Source organism: Phyllobates terribilis, unplaced genomic scaffold (assembly GCF_046119375.1).
Source record: "Phyllobates terribilis strain yellow unplaced genomic scaffold, ASM4611937v1 Scaffold_261__1_contigs__length_2674298, whole genome shotgun sequence".
NCBI classification, from domain to species: Eukaryota; Metazoa; Chordata; class Amphibia; order Anura; family Dendrobatidae; genus Phyllobates; species Phyllobates terribilis.
This window is the reverse complement of record NW_027363021.1, coordinates 2196942-2221444: the sequence shown is the minus strand read 5'-3', so window position 1 is coordinate 2221444 and position 24503 is coordinate 2196942. Positions and strand designations below refer to the sequence as shown.

Genomic DNA, 24503 nt, shown 5'->3' with positions numbered 1-24503 from the left:
ATTCCAGTACTGTTTAAAGAGCACGTACGGGATTGTGATCACCTGTGACCCAGTGTCTAGTAGGGCACTCATAGGAATGCCATCCAGTACCACAGGCAAGATTGGACGTCCCCCTATGTATTTATCACGCCAGTTTGATGGGCCTGATGGTCTTATGCCTGGGGGTTGGCCCTCTACCCCAGGTTGTGCCCGTTTAAATGACAGTACCTTGCCACATGTCCGGGTTGATTGCAGCGGCGGCAGATGGGTCGTCCGTCCTCGTTGTATCTGTCGCTGGGTCTTCCTCTGGCCGGTGGGGTCCTCCTCAGTCGGCGCCACGGGACGTCCTCCAGTCCGGATGCCAGCTGGATCTTTCCTGGAGAAGAGACCTGTAAAGACTGCACAGTTCTGGTTAGCGCGGCAACGCTCTTAGTCAGCTCTTGGACCTGATGGTGCAGGTCTGTAGCCGGGTCACTGTTTAAAGCCTGCGCATCAGCTCCCACAGGCCCTGCAGACAAGGGCGCCGTCTCCTGGTGGTAAGTGATAGCAGGGGGCCTGTGGGTCACAGCGCCACCTGGTGCCGGTTCTCGGAGCACCCGGATGGCTCTGTCCTTGAACTGTGCAAAGTCCAGGTCAGGGTCCTGTAAGGCCATTGCCCGCAACTGGGTTCGGTGGGCATTGCACAGTAGACCCTCAATAAATTGTTCAGTCAACAGCTTATCTTCATTTCCCACGCTGTCAGGGTCTGCCTGCTTAATGGCTCTCAGGGCCTCTTGTAGGTTTAGAGCATAGTCTCTTATACTCTCATGTGCCCGTTGTTTACACCCGTAAAATCTGAGCTTTATTTCGGCTGAGGTGCGGGTATCAGCCGGGCTAGTATTTCCCTGACAGTCCTCTTCCTCCCAGGTGACCAGGACTTTACCTCCCTTTGGGCTGCCCCGATTAATTGGGCCACCAGGATGCTCACTTTTTGCTCTTCTGTGAGGGGGTACACCTGGAAGAGGCTATCCAGTCTTTCTCTAAAGTCATTTAGAGTATGTGACTCCCCTGAGTACTGGGGTAGCCAGGTTGCCCCCGGGATATAAGGCATGGTGAATGGCATGACTGCTGCAGCGGTTGCGCTGGCGGTGGCTGTGGCAGTGGAGCTCCCCTCGGTATCCGGCATCCTCCTCCCCCCTAGTGGACCGTGGCCTACCTTGCGATGCTCTTCTTCCGTAGGCCGCGGCTCCGCAGTCGATCGTCGGGGTTGAGGACCTGGCGTCGCGCTCCGATGACGTCAGCGTCGCTCTTCCTCCCTTCCAGGACCTTGCGCAGCGTCAGAGCGTGGGGCGGAGCTTCGGATCTCGCGCGCTTTCGGCGTCCACGCCCCTCTTCTTCCCGTGCGGCTTCCCGAAGATGGCGTCCGAAGGCGGGAAGCAGCTGCGGATGGCGGGAAGAAGGCAGAAGACAGCGGGAAACGATCCAAGATGGCGTCTGATGGCGGGAATCGGCTCCGGATGGCGGGAAACGACTCCGGACGGCGGGAAACTTCACCACAGGTAAGTATAAAAGTCTCTTTTTCAGGCACGCAGTACCCGGTGGTTGCGGGCACGAAATCCTGCCGACTACGCCAAAGTTGACGCGCCCCCTGGGCCTGTGTTGTGCAGGGGAACCCGGAACCGGGCCTATTGTAGAATGCTGGGGGTTGTAGTCTCCGTGTGGCGGTGACCCGCTCCGTGCCCAGGGTGGTCAAACCAGTGGCAGTCTTAATGTATAGCAAATGTCCGACTACGCCACCCGTGGATTGCGGTCAGTGGGGACCGCCGCTGCGCTGCCGACCGCTGAGGCTGATGTTGTTTGCGCAGCCGAGTATGGGATAACTCCCCACGGGAGAAGTATTGCCTCAGGGCAGCTAATGTGAGAGATGATGGGAGTGATGATGTGAGGGTCCCAGTGCTAATGGTGCTGGTGCGGCAAGGAATCACAGAGACGTGAGGTGCAGTTCAGGGTCTTTACTGATGGTACAAGGCAGACCCTCCCGGGAGTACTGGCTAGTATAAGGGGCCTGGTCAGTCTGCGAGCAAGCAGGAGTTCCCCTGGCCAGGTGGAGTTGTAGGCCTCCCCGTTTATCTGCACTCTTCCTGGCTACCTTGATGTCAGCGGTTACAAGTAGCCCACGTCCCTGAGTATACCGTGTGGTGCTCACCCGTATGGCTGGTGACTTGGGGCCTTCTGTTAGCCTCCGCTCCTGGATGGCGGCGCTGGTCCCTTCTTTGTGACTGAGCCTCCGGGCTTCTATGGCCAGAGGACCTGGAATCCCCTGCCGGTTGGTTTCTGCTGCTGGGTATATATCAGTCCCCACAGCCTCGGACTCCTGTGTCCGGTTTTAGTAACTTCAGCCAGGGCGAGCTATATCTCTGCTCACAGCCCCTGGCCTTCAGCTGCTGCTCCTACAGAGCTCCTGTTCTCACTTTCCCTCTCCAGGCTCTGACTGCTCTGCTTGTTCTGCAGGCTCTATCTCTAGCTTCACTCACTAATCCCGCACCAGACCCAGTTTATAAGGGCAGATTCCTCCCCTCCCAGGTCTGGGCGGACCGTGTTGCATGCTTAGGGCTCCTGGCCAGAGAAACCTCCCACTTGCTCTCAGACATAATATCTCTATTACTGTGGTAACCAGACCCCTGGGGTGCCACATCACCACTAGCACCTAAGAAACACAGTGAAGCCTGGTAAGTGTCCGGACGGAGGAGATAGCCATTGATGAGAAGCATTATTTTTTAGGATCATAGCCATGACTGTTATAGCATTTGCATAAGTCGCCCTTGTGCCATGTTGTTCTCCTTTTTTCAAGCAATGTCTGTAATCACAGCAAAACTATTGCAGTCTTCACAACACAGCCCGGCTCTGCTACGATTATGGAAATCATGTCCAAGAGCAATAAAGAAAAATATTCACAAGTGTTTTTAAGAAATTGCGACTGTTTTTTTTTTTGCTTGGATTATTTATTTATTTTTTTATGTTTGCATTATTTTGCATTATTTTGTCTTTTTGCTTCTTTTGTTGCATCTGTGCATTTTTACGTTTTTTTCTTTTGTTGCTAATCACAGCATGTTCTAAGTTTCGTGATTTACTTATTTTTTTTTCTTTCTTTACTTTTTCTATAAATTTTACCATTAGAAAATGCACCTAAAAAATCATACACCTGTCTGTATGTGTCAGAGTTGTCTTGGGGTCTCATCTATTTATTTAGTAGGGTAAAGAGGGAGGAGGCGAGTAAGGACATAAGTGTGAAGTGCTGGGTCCTGGTTGCTTGTATATCCTGCACTGCTTCTAGCACTTCTATTGCTCTCCTCTGAAGACATGTCCCTCTTGTGTGCAGCTGGCCGAAGCCCTGGACCTCTTCCAGGAACAGATGCTGAAAGAGGAGCGGCTGCAGCCGGAGGAAAGTAACTACACTGTTCTCATCAGAGGCTGCGGAAGAGTTGGATATATCGTATATATAACGTATTGACGGCTCTGTCTGACAGTCTAATATGTATGGGGTCCCGGACAATTTTTTGGGGGAGTTAATGATACAGCATAACTGATCATTTTATTTGGCTGATCATTATGTTCTGGAGATAAGGTGCCAGTAGACATGTCTGGTGGTGACTCTCATAGAGAACACAGGAGTGTATGGGAGAGATGGCTGCCAGACAACTGTTAAGCGCGGGCCGTCTTTCATCCAAGAGCCATCTAATGTGTGTGGCGGGCTTTATAAGGTTGATCTGTGACCCCTTGATAATGAGCCATGATAAAGCAGCATTGGGTAAGCTCCAAGGAGTGGCCAGTAAAGTCCTTCTGCCTGTGTTCACATGGATGAGATTAGCCGGGGTCCATGCCGTGGTGGCTGTGCTCATCAGGCCCTGGACACATTAGTCAGATCTGTACAGCATGTTGCAGCTTATTCTGAAATATTTATAACAAAGCCCAGATAATGGTCACATTAACTGTGGCATGTTTGTAGCTTTTTAATGATTTAATACTAAAATGATCTTATTTACTCTGTGAAACAACCTTTAAAGGGACTTTCTTGTTTCACAAAACCGCTGTTCCTGGCTGCAGTTTGTTTAAAGAAATTACAAAAACCGTCTGTTCTCTATTCATCCTCCCCAGGTCCAGCGCAAAGTTTCTCCTGCTGCTCCCGCTGTCTGTTATTGTCTGCAGCGCTGACAACACATCTACAGCTCTGCAGCCTGTAGCTACGCTCAGCGGCTCGTGCCGTTAACTCGGGCCGACCTTCAGAGCTCACTGACTGACTGCAGTGCTTTCACCGTCACGTCAGCGCTGCAGACAATGACTGACACCAAAGCATTATTATTATTACTATTTATTATTATAGCGCCATTTATTCCATGGAGCTTAACATGTGAAAAAGGGGATATACATAACAAACAACAAGTACAATAATCCTGAACAAAAACGCAACGGCAAACTGTTACAGAAGGAGAGAGGGTCTCCCCGCGAGGGCTCACAGTCTACCAGGGATAGGTGAGGGTACAGCAGGTGAGGGTAGAGCTAGTCATGCAGCGGTGTGGTGGAGCGGTGGTTACTGCAGGTTGTAGGCTTGTCGGAAGATGTGGGTCTTCAGGTTCCTTTTGATGGTTTCCACGGTAGGCGAGAGTCTGACATGTTGGGGTAGAGAGTTCCAGAGTAGGGGGGAAGCACAGGAGAAATCTTGTATGCAATTGTGGGCAGAGGAGATAAGAGGGGAGTAGAGAAGGAGATCTTGTGAGGATCGGAGGCTGCGTGCAGGTAAGTACTGGGAGACTAGGTCAGAGATGTATGAAGGTTTATAAAAAAAAAATGCAATAAAAAACATTGAAACACAGATATATGGGGGAGACAGGTTGTGAATGGCTTTGTATGCCATGGTTAGGGTTTTGAACTGGAGTCTCTGGGTACATGGGAGCCAGTGCAGGGATTGACAGAGAGGAGAGGCCGGGGAACAGCGGGGGGACAGGTGGATTAGTCAGGTAGCCGAGTTTAGGATAGATTGGAGGGGTGCAAGAGTGTTGGAAGGGAGGCCACAGAGCAGGAGGTTGCAGTAGTCGAGGCGGGAGATGATGAGGGCGTGCACTAGTGTTTTTGCAGATTCGTGGTTGAGGAATGTGCGGATCCGGGAGATGTTTTTGAGTTGACGTTGGCAGGAAGTGGAAAGGGCTTGGATATGTGGCTTGAAGCACGGTTTGTTTCTTAAAAAAAAAAAATGCTGTGTTGGAATAGGGGTTGTCTGAAATAGGATAACCCCCTTAAAGTGAATCTGTCACCAGGTTTTTGTTATCTAATCTGACAGCAACATAATGTATGGGCAGAGACCCTGATTCCAGCGATGTGTCATTTACTGGGCTGCTTGCTGTAGTTTTTATAAAATCACAGTTTTATCAGCAGGAGATTATCACTAGAGGACTAGTAAGCCTGCTGCTAGGTAGTCCTCGGTATTCATGTGCTCTGTATAACCCCATCCCCACCACTGACTGGAGGAAAGCTGCCGATCAGTGGTGTGGGTGGGGGTTATACAAAGCTCAGCATTCAGAGAACTACTAGAGCTGCAGCAGATAAAATACTGATTTTATCAAAATAGCAGTAAGCAGCAAAAAGCGTGAGATATCACTGTAATCAGGGTCTCACCCCTTATATCATGCTGCTCTCAGATGGGGCATCTAAAACCGGGTGGCAGATTCCCTTACGATTTAACAGCACTTTCAGATGACTTTTTAGAATAAGGAGAACTATATAAGGAATAATTGCCACTCATTATACACTCCTGAGTGTACATGAATGTATGGGGAGTGTACATTATATGATGGGTCTCCTGCAGTTTTTCTCTACATTATAAGCCTCAGCATTTACCTTTTCTGTGCTCTGCTTTTTCTCCCTCCATCTCCCCCTTCCATAGGTTTATAGGGGCATCGCAGACATTTTTGTTGAAATGAACCTGTCGCGTTCCTCCCGGTAGCGTTCGACTTCCAGTCACTGGGGCGGCACTGCTCTGTGTATAGAAAGTGGCGCCTGTAACTGCGACCCCTGTAGTGACTGACGGCAGCTCAGCATTAGGGCCGGCTGTCAATCAGGGCTGAGGGCACGGTGACAGCCGTCACTCTCTATACACAGAGAGGTGACTGAACCAGTGCCGCCCCCATGACTGATACCCAAACACTACCAGGTACAATAAAGTTAATTTCCTCCTGGCAGAGGGAGTCTAAATGCCGGCACCGGGCAGGTTCAGAATGCTATTAACCTGCAGAGTAACCCCATATCTACAGGTTGATAACGTTTTTTCACGTGACAGGTTCCCTTCCCTTCTCCCACAGATTTAGCAGATATTGAGAGTGAATGATTAGTGCAGGAGACCAAAAAATGTCTTTTAAGTGACAAAAGAAGAAGGTTTATCTGATAATGTATATTACAAAGTGTCTTATCTTTACTTGCACTATTGATCAATGAAATCAGGTTAGGCTGGAGCAGGAGCACAGTGATAGGACAATCAGAGGGAGACACGGGCAGATCGTGCTGCAGCTTATTCTAGTAAGGAGTTTATCTCACTTCAGTGCTGAGCACTTCTACACAACCATATCACTGCCACTGCTTCTGAACATGTGCTGAATGGAAAGCGGGAATCCCTCCCGCCTGTGTGCGATGTGTACGTGAGCAGTCAGTGCAGCATTCTCTACCCACTAGCTGAGAGATAACTGAAGCTTAGCGCTAGAGCCTGCAGAGGGGAGAACTGGTGACAATTGCAGGACACACAGGGGCCAGAATAGAATATACACATAGCAGTAGCCATCTGACATGACTGTTATGCCCTCAATATAACATTCATTGTGTACGCTGTCCATCAGTGTACAAGCTGTGGGGATCTGGCCGAGGCCGGCAGTACCAGGCGCACACACTTATATGGATCTTGCTGTGAAGGGGCGTCAGCGCCCCAGTGAGCACCATGGACCATTTGTTCTGTTAATTGGGAGGACTAATAACGTAATACAGTAAATTACCTTTACATTATCTGATAATGCCCTGTATATTATGTACTTACATTATTATTGCTATTATTACATACAGTTTTTACAGTACAGACTCATTTCTTGTTACATCATTTAGATGAAAAAGCGAGGTCTGGTTGCCACAGATGCCACATATACTGCCCTGTTCAACGCCTGCGCGGAGTCGCCATGGAAAGACTCGGGTCTGCAGCACGCACTGAAGCTGCGGAAAGAATTGATGGACAAGAACATTGCGCTTAATCCCATCACTTACCGGAGCTCGCTGAAGGTCTGCACACTGAGCTCAGGACTGCAAGGGAGCTGTGAGCTATTTAAGGTAAGTCAAGGTCACAGTCCTGGTCACCCACAATGGAGTCCTTATAAGATGCCCGTATCGTAGATTAACCGGGAGGGAACAGCATCATTGTAATCATTCCACGGGGAATCACCAGTGCACCATGTCTGGCCGGGGACTTAGCAGCCATCAGATGGCACCACCAGAGTTCAGTTCTTCTGTGGGGACCAGGGGGTCACTTACTAAATTCGAGAAAGGTGGACAGCTTTGAACTATCTGCTACTGCGACGCCCTCCCTGAGCGGTGGGGTTACTCAGTACCAGACAATATATGGTGGGGGTATGGGAGTGTCGTCGTGGCCGCGACTCGGTCCGTGCCCAGGGCTGTCACATAAAAAGAATGGGCTATTGGATGAGTGGATGTTCGACTACGCCACCTGTGGTTTCTGGTGATGGCCACCAGCGCTGCAGCAGTCCTCTGAGGCTGATGTTCTGACAGCTTGGTTGGTACTACTCCCCACAGGTGGAGTAGGCCTCAGGGCAGTTTGGAGGATCTGGGGAGTTGTGGTGGGTGCAGTGCCGCGCAGGAATGAGCAAACGGAGGCAGTATGTGAAGTCATCCAAGATTTACTCACTTTGATGAAGTAGCAGCTGCAAAGCTTCTCTCTGCTTCTCGTGGCGCGCTGCGGCCACCAGGAAGGGGTTCAGCACTTCCTAGGTAGATCAGGAGCACCTGTCAAGACCTCCCTGGGGTTTTCCTCTCTTTCCTAGATTCTCCCACTGAGTCCTCTCCTGACGGTATGTGATGTGAACGTGGAGTAAGGCCGGGTCCCACTAGATATACACAGGTTGAGAGATACAGGTGGCGACTCCGCTCCGTCCGTATCCCCCTGGGATCCACTAAGCCTCCAGGCTTTTCTAACGATGACGTGAAGTACACTGTCAGATATCAGGGGCCGGTCCCCTCTTGCGGCAGGAGTCCCTCTTGCTAGGCCAGAGTGAAGAATACAGGTGGCGACTCCGCTCCGTCCGTACCCTCCTGGGATCCTTTCGCCTGTGGAGCCTATCTCCTCTGCTCCCCTCCTGGGCCTTCTTGATTGGACTCTGACCGGGGACAGAGCTAGCTATAACTCAACTCTGCCCCAACCCCCCGTCTCGAGGCCTGAGACCCGGAACCGTGACCCCTGAGCCGGCCACAGCTTTGTGCTGACTGACCTTCCCAAGGAACCACGACAAAAGACCAGGTTATAAAGATGGCCACTGTATATATATGATGCTTAAGGTGCTAAAGTAAAGTGCTTCCTCCACCCTCACCCACTGCATGGTTCCCCCTATCTTTGGTTCCCCCCATCTCCTCTATCCCGGGCCGGGGAAGCACCCTGGTGCATTTAGGCCCCCTACAGGACAGAAGTGGTGTAGTGTTGAGTGTGAAGTAGGGTCTTGTGTGATGCTCCATCCTTACCTGAGAGAGGAGATACCACACCTCTTTCTGAGGTGCAATACCCCTGTGGCGACTGAACCCTCAGGGGCGCCACATTCTCCCCTGGTGAAACACAGCATGTCCGCGGGCTGCAATAGAGCAAAAGATTGGTACAGACATTCAAACTTTTTAAATGCTTTTTAAACAAATAACTATCTTCCCTTTATGGGAGGCTCAAATACTTTTAACGTTGCAGGTTATATAGATATAGTATAAACATATAAAACATTAGGAAGACATTATAGATATAGAATACTTGTACAAAAGTGTCAGTTCAGCAGCATGAGGGACCTGCCCAAAACCCTCAACGTAGGCCCTGGGGGGGTGGCTGCAGGGCATGGAGATCCTGAGTTGGACCTCCAGGAGAGCCACTCCAGACAGGTTTTACTTCTGAGGTCAGAGGTAGAAATGGCTTTGTATAAAACCAATAGTGATCACCTAAACAGGTGCAAACCATCCACAATCCAGTCTGTAGACTGCTCATCATCCGCAGGCACAATGTCATCCTAAATAAACCGGGTGCAAACAAAGCATAAAGAGAAAGGATTACCAGCTTCATGAATAGTTCAAAAATTAGGTTACTTTATTGTGAAAAAAGCTCTTTAAAAACAGATTCCATAGTCACATAGTGTAGCCAGGGCAACGCGTTTCGAACGCTAAAGATGCGTTCTTTGTCAAGACTGGCTTGCAAATGGCATACCCATGGTATATAAACCATTGTTCACCAATCACATACAAAATGGAAGTCACATGATGCATATATTAGCATACAGAAATATAAAACCGATTTCCAAAGTATATGCATAGTAAAAACAATCACATGACAAAGAAGAAATCACATATGCATAGAAAAGTTACTCGCTGTAATGGAACAGCAGTTCCCTCCGTAAATTTAGTCCATTTGGTTGGCAAGTGTTCAGATGATACATCCAAAATGCTTCTCGATCAAGTAGGCGTCTCCTATTATCCCTGCCTCGAGGATCAAAGGTAAGTTTTTCAATGCCAAAGACCTGAAATGAGGATGTCTCTCTATTATGCTGCTCAATAAAATGTCTGGAGGCGCAAGAAATGTTCTGATTAGTGACATTAAAAATATCAGAAAGATGTTCTGCCACTCGCTGTTTTAGTTTTCTTATGGTGCATCCCACATATAACAGATCACAACTGGCACATCTTATGATGTAAACCACAGAATTACTGTTGCAATTCAGACAGCTTTTTATATTGTGTGTTTCACTAGAATCAGCATTAGGAAGTTTTTAGTGATTTTTACATAGCGACAAATGCCGCATCTGGTGTAACCACACTTGTAAAACCCTTTACAATTAAGCAGGTATGCCGTTTTTGTAGATTATTTGGGCGACTAGATGCCAATAGCCCCCCTATTGTTTGCGCTTTTTTTGCCACCACCAAAACTCCAGAATCAAGAATTTTAGATAATACAGTATCCTCATATAAAATAGGAAGATGTTTCAGTATTATATTTTTGATCAGTTGAAATTGTGAACTATATCTAAAGGAAATAACATTTAGATTTTTATGTGCTGTAATATCATTGCGATTAATCCTTGTCCTAGACAGATCAATCAGATCCAGTCTATTTTTACTGTCCACAATTTTTTCTGCTCTCTTTAGAGACCAATCCGGATAACCCCTAGATTTCAATTTATTTTTACACCTGATGAATTCTTCATCCAATTTGTTGGCATTGTTACAATTACGTTTGATTCTTGTCAGTTCCCCCACAGGTATAGCTTTTATAGTATGGCGCGGATGTCCGCTTTTGGCATGTAGAATGGTATTCCCAGATATGGGTTGGAAAATGTGGAAGTAGTGATGGAACCGTCAAGAATCTCCAATTTTAGATCAAGAAATGATATACACTTAGAATCAGAGGTGTAAGTGAAAGAAAGATTAAATTCATTGTTATTTAAATACTTGATGAATTCCGGTATGGCAGACACATCCCCACGCCAGATAAAGATCAAATCATCTATGTATCTGCCATACCAGAAAACATCACGGGCCCATGGATTAGCGAAAGTGTACAGTGCAACATATTCCGAATGGGACATTACCATATTTGCTAGCGATGGAGAATAGCTAGATCCCATGGATACTCCTCTACATTGGAGATAAAATTCCTGATTGTACATAAAAAAATTATTAGTGGCCCTGCTCCAGCCGCGGCTCAACGTCCCGCCGGTTGACAAAGACGTCCCGGTGGAACTGTGGGCTGCGAATGAAGCCCCATCCGGCCTCCTGGTGGAAGCGCACAATAAGGCCTTCTTCCCGGGGGCTTGAACGGGCGGCCTCTGCCTGGCGGGCCTGCGACTTTGCGGCCTTGGCGCGCACCTCCAGGTGCTCGCAGCGGATCTCCCTCTGTCGATGCTCCTTCTCGAGCTGGAGAAGCTCCCTGCGGCAGAACTCCTCCCGCCTCCGCGTTTCAGACCGGGTCTCCCGAGGGAAGCCCATCAGGTCACCCTCCTGGTTGTCCCAGGCAAACTCTTCTGCCGCCGGGCAGGCGACCGGAGGCGCGGGCAGCGGCGACAGGAGGGGTTGCTGCGGGCCCTCTGCTGGTGCGGACCAGTCCGGGTTGGGGCAGGTGGACACCCCAGAAAGTGCAGGGATCTCTGGACCGGGAGTCGTGTGGCATATCAGGCCTCCAGTGATGGCGGTGGCTTGGGTCTCAGCCGTCAGAGCCAAGAGTTGCTCCCAAATGATGGCACCCGGGGAAAGGGGTGCCGGCAGGAGATCGAGGAGGGCTTTGGTGCGCCCCGCGCCCGGGATAGGGGTTTCCGCCTTACCCGTTCTTGGGCTGCACAAGGCCTCCGGGGCTTCCTCCCCCTGGGCCAAGGCCTTTGTAGACAGGCATGACAAGCTCTGGCGGCAGGCCTGGATCTTTTGCAGCACCTCCTCTCTCCACTCCGCAGCGGCCAGTCGCTTGGCCTCTTCGACCCTCCGGGTCAGGTCCTGGATTTCACCGCGGAGGAACTCGGCCTCCTCCTGGGTCAGGTACATTCCCTCCATACCGAGGGAGGTGGCGGCTGGTGGGCCAGCGTCGGAGGACATCTCCTTGGCTGCGTCCATCTCTGCTGCAAGGTGCGGCCTTTTTTGCCTCCTCCTTTTTGGGAGGCTCCCGGGCGGCTGGCTGACGGGCACTCCTTGGGAAGTCCCATCCGTTTTGACGGACACAACTATGCGGACAGTCTCTAATGCAAGGAGCGGTCTTAGCTCTTCGCACCATTGGGAAACCTGGCCCACGATAGGAGGTCTTAAGTTGCTGTTGTTTTGGCACCTAATGGTGTCCATTCTTCTTGGGCGGGCACCACATTGAGTGTGTAACGACAGTCTTTTGTGAAAGGCGCACAGTACCCGGCGGCAATGGGATTATCTTCTTCCGTTGCTGCGGGCACGCGATCCTGCCGACTACGCCACGTTGCGACACCCTCCTTGAGCGGTGAGGTTACTCGGTGCTGGGTCAATATATGGTGGGGGTATGTGGGTGTCGTCGTGGCCGCGACCCAGTCCGTGCCCAGGGCTGTCACATAAAAAGAATGGGCTATTGGATGAGTGGATGTTCGACTACGCCACCTGTGGTTTCTGGTGATGGCCACCAGCGCTGCAGCAGTCCTCTGAGGCTGATGTTCTGGCAGCTTGTTTGGTACTACTCCCCACAGGCGGAGTAAGCCTCAGGGCAGTATGGAGGATCTGGGGAGTTGTGGTGGGTGCAGTGCCGCGCAGGAATGAGCAAACGGAGGCAGTATGTGAAGTCATCCAAGATTTACTCACTTTGATGAAGTAGCAGCTGCGAAGCTTCTCTCTGCTTCTCGCGGCGCGCTGCGTCCACCAGGAAGGGGGTTCAGCTCTTCTAGGTAGATCAGGAGCACCTGTCAAGACCCCGCTGGGGTGTTCCTCTCTTTCCTAGATTCTCCCACTCAGTCCTCTCCTGACGGTATGTGATGTGAACGTGGAGTAAGGCCGGGTCCCACTGGATATACACAGGTTGAGAGATACAGGTGGCGACTCCGCTGCGTCCGTGTCCCCCTGGGATCCACTAAGCCTCCGGGCTTTTCTAACGATGACGTGAAGTACACTGTCAGATATCAGGGGCCGGTCCCCTCTTGCGGCAGGAGTCCCTCAGGCTAGGCCAGAGTGAAGAATACAGGTGGCGACTCCGCTCCGTCCGTACCCTCCTGGGATCCTTTCGTCTGTGGAGCCTATCTCCTCTGCTCCCCTCCTGGGCCTTCTTGATTGGACTCTGACCGGGGACAGAGCTAGCTATAACTCAACTCTGCCCCAACCCCCCCTCTCGAGGCCTGAGACCGGGAACCGTGACCCCTGAGCCGGCCGCAGCTTTGTGCTGACTGACTTTCCCAAGGAACCACGGCAAAAGACTAGGTTATAAAGATGGCCACTGTATATATATGATGCTAAAGTAAAGTGCTTCCTCCACCCTCACCCACCACATGGTTCCCACTATCTTTGGTTCCCCCCCATCTCCTCTATCGCGGGCCGGGGCAGCACCCTGGTGCATTTAGGCCCCCTACAGGACAGGAGTGGTGTAGTGTTGAGTGTGAAGTAGGGTCTTGTGTGATGCTCCATCCTTACCTGAGAGAGGAGATACCACACCTCTTTCTGAGGTGCAGTACCCCTGTGGCGACTGAACCCTCAGGGGCGCCACACTACCAACACATCCACTGTCAGCTTAAGAGATAGAAAGATGGTGCTGGGGTGTAAATTTTCAGCTAGTTAGTATGTCACCTGTTAGGGGGGCACAGGGACCCCACCAGGGGCGTTCTGGCCCAACGGAGGATCAGGAAATCCACCGGTGGGCCCTGGGTCCCATTGGCCACGCCCCCAAACCCCGCCCCCTACCCCCCCTGGGCCCTGTACAGAGAACAGAGGGCCCCCCTGGTTCGCTAATCATATTGGCAGCACTGTATGGGCCCTTTCAGGTATATATTATTGAAGGCAGCAGAATGTATAGGCTCCTGTCAGGTATATATTATTGAAGGCAGCAGAATGTATGGGCTCCTGACAGGTATATATTATTGGAGGCAGGAGAATGTATGGGCTCCTGTCAGGTATATATTATTGAAGGCAGCAGAATGTATGGGCTCCTGTCAGGTATATATTATTGAAGGCAGCAGAATGTATGGGCTCCTGACAGGTATATATTATTTTAGCCAGCAGAATCTATGGGCTCCTGTCAGGTATATATTTTTGGAGGCAGCAGAATCTATGGTCTCCTGTCAGGTATATATTATTGGAGGCAGCAGAATGTATGGGCTCCTGTCAGGTATATATTATTGGAGGCAGGAGAATGTATGGGCTCCTGTCAGGTATATATTATTGGAGGCAGCAGAATGTATGGGCTCCTGTCAGGTATATATTATTGGAGGCAGGAGAATGTATGGGCTCCTGTCAGGTATATATTATTGGAGGCAGCAGAATCTATGGGCTCCTGTCAGGTATATAGTATTGGAGGCAGGAGAATGTATGGGCTCCTGTCAGGTATATATTATTGGAGGCAGGAGAATGTATGGGCTCCTGTCAGGTATATATTATTGGAGGCAGGAGAATGTATGGGCTCCTGTCAGGTATATATTATTGGAGGCAGCAGAATGTATGGGCTCCTGTCAGGTATATATTATTGGAGGCAGCAGAATGTATGGGCTCCTGTCAGGTATATATTATTGGAGGCAGCAGAATCTATGGACTCCTGTCAGGTATATATTATTGGAGGCAGGAGAATCTATGGGCTCCTGTCAGGTATATATTATTGGAGGCAGCAGAATGTATGGGCTCCTGTCAGGTATATATTATTGGAGGCAGCAGAATCTATGGGCTCCTGTCAGGTATATATTATTGGAGGCAGCAGAATCTATGGGCTCCTGTCAGGTATATATTATTGGAGGCAGGAGAATGTATGGGCTCCTGTCAGGTATATATTATTGGAGGCAGGAGAATGTATGGGCTCCTGTCAGGTATATATTATTGGAGGCAGCAGAATGTATGGGCTCCTGTCAGGTATATATTATTGGAGGCAGGAGAATGTATGGGCTCCTGTCAGGTATATATTATTGGAGGCAGGAGAATGTATGGGCTCCTGTCAGGTATATATTATTGGAGGCAGCAGAATCTATGGTCTCCTGTCAGGTATATATTATTGGAGGCAGGAGAATGTATGGGCTCCTGTCAGGTATATATTATTGGAGGCAGGAGAATGTATGGGCTCCTGTCAGGTATATATTATTGGAGGCAGCAGAATGTATGGGCTCCTGTCAGGTTTATATTATTGGAGGCTGCAGAATCTATGCGCTCCTGTCAGGTATATATTATTGGAGGCAGGAGAATGTATGGGCTCCTGTCAGGTATATATTATTGGAGGCTGCAGAATCTCTGGGCTCCTGTCAGGTATATATTATTGGAGGCATGATAATGTATCGGCTCCTGTCAGGTATATATTATTGTAGACAGGAGAATGTATGGGCTCCTGTCAGGTATATATTATTGGAGGCAGGAGAATGTATGGGCTCCTGTCAGGTATATATTATTGGAGCCAGCAGAATGTATGGGCTCCTGTCAGGTATATATTATTGGAGCCAGCAGAATGTATGGGCTCCTGTCAGGTATATATTATTGGAGGCAGGAGAATGTATGGGCTCCTGTCAGGTATATATTATTGTAGACAGGAGAATGTATGGGCTCCTGTCAGGTATATATTATTGGAGGCAGGAGAATGTATGGGCTCCTGTCAGGTATATATTATTGGAGCCAGCAGAATGTATGGGCTCCTGTCAGGTATATATTATTGGAGGCAGGAGAATGTATGGGCTCCTGTCAGGTATATATTATTGGAGGCAGGAGAATGTATGGACTCCTGTCAGGTATATATTATTGGAGGCAGGAGAATGTATGGGCTCCTGTTAGGTATATATTATTGGAGCCAGCAGAATGTATGGGCTCCTGTCAGGTATATATTATTGGAGGCAGGAGAATGTATGGGCTCCTGTCAGGTATATATTATTGGAGGCAGCAGAATGTATGGGCTCCTGTCAGGTATATATTATTGGAGGCAGCAGAATCTATGGGCTCCTGTCAGGTATATATTATTGGAGGCAGGAGAATGTATGGGCTCCTGTCAGGTATATATTATTGGAGGCAGCAGAATGTATGGGCTCCTGTCAGGTATATATTATTGGAGGCAGGAGAATGTATGGGCTCCTGTCAGGTATATATTATTGGAGGCAGCAGATTGTATGGGCTCCTGTCAGGTATATATTATTGGAGGCAGCAGAATCTATGGGCTCCTGCCAGGTATATATTATTGGAGGCAGCAGAATCTATGGGCTCCTGTCAGGTATATATTATTGGAGGCAGCAGAATGTATGGGCTCCTGTCAGGTATATATTATTGGAGGCAGCAGAATGTATGGACTGCTGTCAGGTATATATTATTGGAGGCAGGAGAATGTATGGGCTCCTGTCAGGTATATATTATTGGAGGCAGCAGAATCTATGGGCTCCTGTCAGGTATATATTATTGGAGGCAGCAGAATGTATGGACTGCTGTCAGGTATATATTATTGGAGGCAGGAGAATGTATGGGCTCCTGTCAGGTATATATTATTGGAGTCAGCAGAATCTATGGTCTCCTGTCAGGTATATATTATTGGAGGCAGCAGAATGTATGAGCTCCTGTCGGGTATATATTATTGGAGGCAGCAGAATCTATGGGCTCCTGTCAGGTATATATTATTGGAGGCAGCAGAATCTATGGGCTCCTGTCGGGTATATATTATTGGAGGCAGCAGAATGTATGGGCTCCTGTCAGGTATATATTATTGGAGGCAGGAGAATGTATGGGCTCCTGTCAGGTATATATTATTGGAGGCAGGAGAATGTATGGGCTCCTGTCAGGTATATATTATTGGAGGCTGCAGAATCTATGGGCTCCTGTCAGGTATATATTATTGGAGGCAGGAGAATGTATGGGCTCCTGTCAGGTTTATATTATTGGAGGCAGCAGAATGTATGGGCTCCTGTCAGGTATATATTATTGGAGGCATGATAATGTATGAGCTCCTGTCAGGTATATATTATTGGAGGCTGCAGAATGTATGGACTCTTGTCAGGTATATATTATTGGAGGCTGCAGAATGTATGGGCTCTTGTCAGGTATATATTATTGGAGGCTGCAGAATGTATGGGCTCTTGTCAGGTATATATTATTGGAGGCAGGAGAATGTATGGGCTCCTGTCAGGTATATATTATTGGAGGCAGGAGAATGTATGGGCTCCTGTCAGGTATATATTATTGGAGGCAGGAGAATGTATGGGCTCCTGTCAGGTATATATTATTGGAGGCAGGAGAATGTATGGGCTCCTGTCAGGTATATATTATTGGAGGCAGGAGAATGTATGGGCTCCTGTCAGGTATATATTATTGGAGGCTGCAGAATGTATGGGCTCCTGTCAGGTATATATTATTGGAGGCTGCAGAATGTATGGGCTCTTGTCAGGTATATATTATTGGAGGCAGGAGAATGTATGGGCTCCTGTCAGGTATATATTATTGGAGGCAGGAGAATGTATGGGCTCCTGTCAGGTATATATTATTGGAGGCAGGAGAATGTATGGGCTCCTGTCAGGTATATATTATTGGAGGCAGGAGAATCTATGGGCTCCTGTCAAGTATATATTATTGGAGGCAGGAGAATCTATGGGCTCCTGTCAGGTATATATTATTGGAGGCAGGAGAATGTATGGGCTCCTGTCAGGTATATATTATTGGAGGCAGCAGAATGTATGGGCTCCTGACAGGTATATATTATTGGAGGCAGGAGAATGTATGGGCTCCTGACAGGTATATATTATTGGAGGCAGGAGAATGTATGGGCTCCTGACAGGTATATATTATTGGAGGCAGCAGAATGTATGGGCTCCTGTCAGGTATATATTATTGGAGGCAGCAGAATGTATGGGCTCCTGACAGGTATATATTATTGGAGGCAGGAGAATGTATGGGCTCCTGTCAGGTATATATTATTGGAGGCAGGAGAATGTATGGGCTCCTGTCAGGTATATATTATTGGAGGCAGGAGAATGTATGGGCTCCTGTCAGGTATATATTATTGGAGGCAGGAGAATCTATGGGCTCCTGTCAGGTATATATTATTGGAGGCAGGAGAATGTATGGGCTCCTGTCAGGTATATATTATTGGAGGCAGGAGAATGTATGGGCTCCTGTCAGGTATATATTATTGGAGGCAGCAGAATGTATGGGCTCCTGACAGGTATATATTATTGGAGGCAGGAGAATGTATGGGCTCCTGACAGGTATATATTATTGGAGGCAGGAGAATGTATGGGCTCCTGACAGGTATATATTATTGGAGGCAGCAGAATGTATTGGCTCCTGTCAGGTATATATTATTGGAGCCAGCAGAATCTATGGTCTCCTGTCAGGTATATATTATTGGAGGCAGGAGAATGTATGGGCTCCTGTCAGGTATATATTATTGGAGGCAGCAGAATGTATGGGCTCCTGTCAGGTATATATTATTGGAGCCAGCAGAATCTATGGGCTCCTGTCAGGTATATATTATTGGAGGCAGGAGAATGTATTGGCTCTTGTCAGGTATATATTATTGGAGCCAGCAGAATGTATGGGCCCCTGTCAGGTATATATTATTGGAGGCAGGAGAATGTATGGGCCCCTGTCAGGTATATATTATTGGAGGCAGCAGAATGTATGGGCTCCTGACAGGTATATATTATTGGAGGCAGGAGAATGTATGGGCTCCTGACAGGTATATATTATTGGAGGCAGGAGAATGTATGGGCTCCTGACAGGTATATATTATTGGAGGCAGCAGAATGTATGGGCTCCTGTCAGGTATATATTATTGGAGGCAGCAGAATGTATGGGCTCCTGTCAGGTATATATTATTGGAGGCAGGAGAATGTATGGGCTCCTGTCAGGTATATATTATTGGAGGCAGGAGAATGTATGGGCTCCTGTCAGGTATATATTATTGGAGGCAGCAGAATGTATGGGCTCCTGACAGGTATATATTATTGGAGGCAGCAGAATGTATGGGCTCCTGTTAGGTATATATTATTGGAGGCAGCAGAATGTATGGGCTCCTGACAGGTATATATTATTGGAGGCAGCAGAATGTATGGGCTCCTGTCAGGTATATATTATTGGAGGCAGCAGAATGTATGGGCTCCTGACAGGTATATATTATTGGAGGCAGGAGAATGTATGGGCTCCTGTCAGGTATATATTATTGGAGGCAGCAGAATGTATGGGCTCCTGTCAGGTATATATTATTGGAGGCAGCAGAATCTATGGGCTCCTGTCAGGTATATATTATTTGAGGCAGCAGAATCTATGGGCTCCTGTCAGGTATATATTATTGGAGGCAGGAGAATGTATGGGCTCCTGTCAGGTATATATTATTGGAGGCAGCAGAATCTATGGGCTCCTGTCAGGTATATGTTATTGGAGGCAGCAGAATGTATGGGCTCCTGCCAGGTATATATTATTGGAGGCAGCAGAATGTATGGGCTCCTGCCAGGTATATATTATTGGAGGCAGCAGAATGTATGGGCTCCTGTCAGGTATATATTATTGGAGGCAGCAGAATGTATGGGCTCCTGTCAGGTATATATTATTGGAGCCAGCAGAATCTATGGGCTCCTGTCAGGTATATATTATTGGAGGCAGCAGAATGTATGGGCTCCTGTCAGGTATATATTATTGGAGGCAGCAGAATGTATGGGCTCCTGTCAGGTATATATTATTGGAGCCAGCAGAATCTATGGGCTCCTGTCAGGTATATATTATTGGAGGCAGCAGAATGTATGGGCTCCTGCCAGGTATATATTATTGGAGGCAGCAGAATGTATGGGCTCCTGTCAGGTATATATTATTGGAGGCAGCAGAATGTATGGGCTCCTGTCAGGTATATATTATTGGAGCCAGCAGAATCTATGGGCTCCTGTCAGGTATATATTATTGGAGGCAGCAGAATGTATGGGCTCCTGTCACTTATATATTATTGGAGGCAGCAGAATGTATGGGCTCCTGTCAGGTATATATTATTGGAGGCAGGAGAATGTATGGGCTCCTGTCAGGTATATATTATTGGAGGCAGCAGAATGTATGGGCCCCTGTCAGGTATATATTATTGGAGGCAGCAGAATGTATGGGCTCCTGTCAGGTATATATTATTGGAGGCAGCAGAATGTATGGGCTCCTGTCAGGTATATATTATTGGAGGCAGCAGAATGTATGGGCTCCTGTCAGGTATATATTATTGGAGGCAGGAGAATGTATGGGCTCCTGTCAGGTATATATTATTGGAGGCAGCAGAATGTATGGGCTCCTGTCAGATATATATTATTGGAGCCAGCAGAATCTATGGGCTCCTGTCAGGTATATATTATTGGAGGCAGCAGAATCTATGGGCTCCTGTCAGGTATATATTATTGGAGGCAGCAGAATCTATGGGCTCCTGTCAGGTATATATTATTGGAGGCAGCAGAATGTATGGGCTCCTGTCAGGTATATATTATTGGAGGCAGGAGAATGTATGGGCTCCTGTCAGGTATATATTATTGGAGGCAGCAGAATCTATGGGCTTCTGTCAGGTATATATTATTGGAGGCAGGAGAATGTATGGGCTCCTGTCAGGTATATATTATTGGAGGCAGGAGAATGTATGGGCCCCTGTCAGGTATATATTATTTGATAATTATGCCCATTGCCCAGCTCCCGCCATATGTTGATCGCCAGCCAGATAAAACAAGGCAGCTGGGGGCTGGGATTCGCAGCATGGTAAGGCCCAAGCGTTCTTGGCCCCCCACGCTGATAATCGCAGCCCGCAGCCACCCCTGAAAGTGGCGCATTCCTCATAGCACCATTTCCAGGTGCTTTACCCGGCTCTTCCAGCGGCCCTGGTGGTGAGTGGCACCCTGGGTAATAATCGGGTTAGTACCAGGCCAGCTTTGTATTATCAGCTGGTACTAAGCCCGAAATTCATGGTGTCACGCCAAATTAGACATAGCCACCATGAATTTCTAGTAAACAGAAAAAAAAGACAGAATTTTTTTTTTTCTATTAAAAATAAAACACATTTAGGGACTCCATCTTTAATAAAGAAAAATCCTCAATCCAACGTAATCCATAGGTCTTCTGTCTTCAGCTCTGCTGCATCTTTGCCATCTGACAATATGTCTGCTGACAGAGATGAGCCGGCACAGAATGACACCGGAGCAATGTTACTGTGTAGTGCGGCACTAGATTTCTTTTTTTGTCATTTCATGCAGTGTAGAAATCTTGAGAAAAGTGTAGATTGTGCTCTGGAAGTGATCAGTTATAGCAAACTATGTTATTTTCTGCAGAGATAAGTCCTGCATAGAAGATGAGATATATCGGTCTGCGGCAGATAAAGAACTTCACCTAGAGACATCACTGGTGAGTATGTGTGTTACCTATACACACACACTGACACTATATACAGAGCTCCTGTGTGTAATGTCACTGGTCATCACTGTATTACCTATACATACACACTGACACTATATACAGAGCTCCTGTGTGTAATGTCACTGGTGATCACTGTATTACCTATACACACACACTGACACTATATACAGAGCTCCTGTGTGTAATGTCACTGGTGATCTCTGTACAACCTATACACACACACTGACACTATACACGGAGCTCCTGTGAGTAATGTCACTGGTGATCACTGTATTACCTATACACACACACTGACACTATATACAGAGCTCCTGTGTGTAATGTCACTGGTGATCACTGTATTACCTATACACACACACTGACACTATATACAGAGGTCCTGTGTGTAATGTCACTGGTGATCACTGTATTACCTATACACACACACTGACACTATATACAGATCTCCTGTGTGTAATGTCACTGGTGATCACTGTATTACCTGTACACACACACTGACACTATATACAGAGCTCCTGTGTGTAATGTCACTGGTGATTGCTGTATTACCTATACACACATACTGACACTATATACAGAGCTCCTGTGTGTAATGTCACTGGTGATCACTGTATTACCTCTACACTGACCCTATACACAGGAGTCCTGTGCATAATGTCACTGATAATCTCTACATTATCTGTACACTGACTCTATATACAGAGCTTTTTTACATTTTCATTATCAGTCACTATCTGGTGCCATGGTCATGGCGTGGCGGAATTTGTCCCTTGTATGTGGTATTATTCGGACAGTCACTATGTGGTGGTAATATGTCGTCTTCTCATGGTGTGGCAGTATATATACCTTGTACTTGGTAGTATTTCATCACTATGTGGTGGTATGTGTTCTGGTCATGGTGTGGCGGTATTTCTCTCTTCTATATGGTATTATTAGTCTAGGGATAGTTGTCAGTCATTTGTTTTTTCGGATATTAAGAATGGGAACATTCTTTATTTGCAATACATATTAAATACTTGGATGGTTAACCTCTCCCTGTGTTGTGACTAGTACAGAGCAGCAGAGATGCACGTCAGCTCAAGACGCAAAAAATAAGCCGTCACAAAGCCCCAGACCCAAAAAAATGAGAACACTACGGTGCGCAGAACATGGCGTGAAAAGTGTGATTTTTCAAACTTATGAATTTGTTTTCACCACTTAGATACCAGTAAAGGTATACATGTTTGGTATCTACAAACTCGTACTGACCCGAGGCATCACCCTGTCACGTCGGTTTTTCCATATAGTGAACATGATGACTAAAAAACCCAATAAACAAACGTGCAATTGCACTTTTTTTGCAATTTTACTGCACTTGGAATTTTTGTTGCCATTTCCCTGTACACTATATGGTAAAATAAATGATTGCATCTGAAAGTACAACTCGTCCCGCAAAAAAACTGTCTTTCCTGCTGCTACAGACTTTTATATGACTACAATTTACATTCTGCTGCTTATGGAAACATTTTTGCAGTTTACAAGACCCTTCTTACACTTGCTTGCACCCAGGTTTCATGTGAAAGAGTGTTCTCAAAGCTGAAAAGTGTAAAAAATCGTCTGAGGGCTTCGATTGGACAGGAGCTTTTAGAGTCCCTCCTTCTGTTGAACATTGAGTGTGACATTTCAAGGAACTTAGACTATGATGACATTATTAATACGTATGCAATGTCATCTTCTGTTCTTAAAAAAAACGTTTGTAATTTTGCTGCTGATTGACTGTTAGTGTGAGTTTATTTGTTGTTTTGGGCCTTTCACTAACAATTGAATGGTATTGTATTATAGAGGAGAGGAAATCGTGCAATACAAACTTCCAAAATGCTTACAGAATTCTTTTACTTTTCCCAGCGGCCAAGTTTGGTGCTGCTACAATGATGCCGGCTGCTGGGATGCCAGATGGATGCAGGTTCAATTTGTGGCACTTATACTTTAAGAGAATGTACCTTGAAAGTATTTCTTGTTATTTTTCTGTTATGGCACTTTATCACACACTGGTGTGAATAAGATAACAGTGTTCCTCTTTCGCCAGGAGTGTTTCTTTAGTTTGTTATTTATTCGTTATATTGGTTATTTATTGGTTAATAAAGTTGATTCATTTTGAATGAGTTTGTGGACTTATGTTATTCCTATATACGGTATCTGCATGGTGCTGGTGGGCCCCAAGATTGATTTTTTCCTGGTGGGCCCCAGGTACTCCAGTCCGGCGCTGGACCCCACTGATCCTGGGCACTGGTGCAGCACTGCGCCCCCTTCACTGTGTTTTTCACTGGCCACCCGGCTGTTCTGGGAACGGCAAAGTGACACTTTCCCTGAGATTTTGATTTTTGTTAGATTTTTCTTGCAATACTCAAGCAGTGATGTCGCGAGCTGGATAATAACAAGCTAATATGGTCTTCTTGGGTTTATAGGAAATTGCACAAAAATTCCGTGTCGTTGGCCCTGAAACATTCACCGTCCTGTTTATGGGATGCATAAAGGATGAAGAGCTGGGCTTCCTACAAGCTCTGCAGGTATGGCTTGCTGCACACATCCTGCATCCTATATCCGTACAGTGCACACTTACCTGGGAATTATGTCTCACACTTCCGACATGATGAGAGACGCAAAAACATTGAGGAATCATGGAGCAACTGTTCATTTTACTAATACAGATATTTCTTGCTGCAGTATTTCTGCTGAAGTGACGATGGGGCATGCCGGCTGAGGGTGGGACTCTTGGAGTCTCTGATGACTCTGTTGGGCTCGGTGCACATTACGTTTGTGGCCATTGTTGGGCGCATACACATAGAAGGTGTGTGGCCCCCTAGTGGCCACTGTCAGGATGGATGATGAGGCATCCGTCCACTATTGGGACCCATTGTAAAGAAATGTATACCGCATTGCAGAGGTCGCTCTACATTTTTTACAGAAGAGTAAAAATCCTCCTCATAGTATTTTTCAGGAGTATTTTTAGCCAGTCTTTGAATATTAGAGAAGAGGCTGCAACCTGTGCTTTGCTCTACCGCTTCACCATCTTTGACGTATATTTACGTCAAAGGTCGTGTCTCTGCCTTTGATGTGATCTCGCACACCGAGCCCACATATTTCCCTGCACATGATGACTGATTTAATCAACCATCATGTGCCTTTAATAGCTGCTGATGTACTGTTGCTCCGCCTGCTGCTATTAACCAATCACTGACAGCGGGATTTAACGCACGTCGGCTGGA

At 47.3% G+C, this 24503-nt stretch overlaps 1 pseudogene; it reads left to right on the top strand.

The window, feature by feature from the left end:
* Nucleotides 1-24503, top strand: part of LOC141219310 (pentatricopeptide repeat-containing protein 1, mitochondrial-like) — a 54886-nt pseudogene that overhangs the window by 18863 nt on the left and 11520 nt on the right.